The sequence below is a fragment of the Danio rerio genome, chromosome 18 (genome assembly GCF_052040795.2).
Source record: "Danio rerio strain M-AB ecotype USA chromosome 18, GRCz13ab, whole genome shotgun sequence".
NCBI classification, from domain to species: Eukaryota; Metazoa; Chordata; class Actinopteri; order Cypriniformes; family Danionidae; genus Danio; species Danio rerio.
In genome coordinates, this window is record NC_141038.1 from 47,262,622 (window position 1) to 47,265,438 (window position 2,817).

Below are 2,817 nucleotides of genomic sequence, written 5' to 3' on the forward strand. Positions count from 1 at the left end.
ATACCTAGGAGGATCTCTAATTTTGATTAGTTATTTTTTCAAATATCTAGTTTAAGTGTTTTACACTGTGCTTCAGACTATATTTATCTCATAAAATATGCAAAAAACAGCTTTTACTCCTGTTGCAATAACTGCAGATAGCACTAACCAGTGATGTCAAAATGTTGGAATTTGTAGGTCCTTTTCTTATTTAAATTTCTACTATAAATTTATGCAAATATGTATACATTTACATTATGTGTGAATGCATAGACTAGAAAAACTTTTTCCAAAAGATTTTGGAAAATAGAGACAACCCCTAACTGCCAGGTTAAAACTTTAATTGAATGTTTTAACCTAGTCTCATATTTGTTATGGTGACAAAGACTGCACAAAATTTGTGCAAGGAAACATTTGCAAATAGAAAAATGGAAACAAACTGAGAAAACAACATCCGTTTGACATTTAACAACACATGTACATGCTGATTCTCATAACACATGCAAATACAGAAACATCCAGCAAATATCGCTGGTGACAACAGAAAAACCTGGCAAACCTGGCTGCTTCCTTTTAGGCTGCGTCCGAAACCGCCTACTACTCAGTACTGCATTTGAATTTAAATTTACTACTCAACTGTTAGAAAAGTACGTTCAATACAGTATGAATCTGAGTAGTTTGAATGGAACTTGGACCTACTACATCCGCCATTTTTTTATGATCACGTGACCTATCAGCAACAGTTGCGTCGCATCACTGCCATTAATGAATTCTTAAGCGGGGCATCACAGGATATCGTGGCGTCCATCAGATGTGCACTTCAGGATCTTGCTGGAAGTGGGTCATCTGGGTACTTCTCGCATACTGATTTTCAAATTTTATTAATTCGGCCATACTACTCACATACTCACATATTGCTCACATACTGTTTTTAGCATGCTATATTTAAGTATGTGATTTCGGACGCAGCTTAAGAGTCACCGTTGAACTAAGAGATTATTAGCCTATAGCTACATTTTTTTACAAAATATACCAACGAACCAACGAACCGTACATCCAGAATATTAAAATAAACCAAAACTCACCCCACAAAATCCAACAATATTGCTGACTCGTAACAGGAAACAGCCTGGTTCATCGCTTTTTAATATATGTATATTATGAAATCTGTTTTAAAATTGATCTATCTATCTATCTATCTATCTATCTATCTATCTATCTATCTATCTATCTATCTATCTATCTATCTATCTATCTATCTATCTATCTATCTATCTATCTATCTATCTATCTATCTTTCTATCTATCTATCTATCTATCTATCTATCTATCTATCTATCTATCTATCTATCTATCTATCTATCTATCTATCTATCTTTCTGTCTGTCTGTCTGTCTGTCTGTCTGTCTCTCTATCTATCTATCTATCTATCTATCTATCTATCTATCTATCTATCTATCTATCTATCTATCTATCTATCTATCTATCTATCTATCTATCTATCTATCTATCTGTCTATCTGTCTATTTGTCTATCTGTCTGTCTGTCTGTTCAGGTAACTAAAAAGTGACTCAAAACTTAGGAAATTGTAGGTTGTTCTCTAAATTTTATCCCCACTATCAAGGCACATATCCAAGCAGAGCGTGAATGAATTCACATTTTGTGTGTATGCATGCCCTAGCTAGCATAATAATTGCGTTATATGTGCAGGTGTGCAGGATGGCACATGGGTGGGATGTGTGTTCCTCAATCCTGGGTCTTGTAAAATTACCTGTTGATTGGTGTGTTAACGCTGGTGCACTGTAGTGTTAATTGGGCTAATGCGAGATTTTGCAGGGCTAATGAGGCACTAAATAATTCATGAATCTCCTAGCAGCCCCTGTTATGGGAGGTGGGAGATGTTCTGCTACCTGCAAGTGTGCCGCAACCCTGCTGAAAAATCCAGCTTAAACCAGCCTAGGCTGGTTGACTGGTTTTAGCTGGTCGACCAGGCTGGTTTTAGAGGGGTTTTGGCCATTTCCAGGCTGGTTTCCAGCCATTTCCAGCCTGGTCTTAGCTGGTCAGGCTGGAAAATGACCAGCCAAATCCAGCTAAAACCAGCTTGACCAGCCTGGTTTAAGCTGGATATAGCTGGTTTTGGCTGGACTCCCAGCTTGGCTAGGCTGGTCAAGCTGGTTTTAGCTGGTCATCTCCCAGCCTGACCAGCTAAGACCAGGCTGGAAATGGCTGGAAACCAGCCTGGAAGTGGCCAAAACCCCTCTAAAACCAGCCTGGTCAACCAGCTAAAACCAGCCAACCAGCTTAGGCTGGTTTAAGCTGGAGTTTTCAACAGGGAAGTGTGTTTACTAAAATAACAACACACTTTCTGAACCTGGTGGTTTGTTAATGAATATTACATTAGAATTTAATTCAAGACTGTCAAAAGCGATTACAGAATTTATTACTTTATAGTAAGATATTATTATTTGCAGTAATATATTATTCATGTTATGTTCTAAATATAATTAAAATAATTAAATTATTCATTAAATATTAATATATTAAAATATGTTATCAATAATATTTAGTAATTAGTAACAGTATTAGTAATATCCTCCAAACAACTCTATTACGTTAATCTTAGGCTTGACATGCAACACAGTGAATTACTTCTATTGTAAATGCATCAGAGGTTTATAAAATATTTAATTTATTATATCCACTTATAATATATCTGCATATCTGTTTATATCTAAAAAGTATTTTAAATATATCAGACTTTCTCCACCATCGCTCTAGACATCTTATACACTCGACTAAGACATTAACAAGGCCTTATTTGTAACGCAGAATACATGC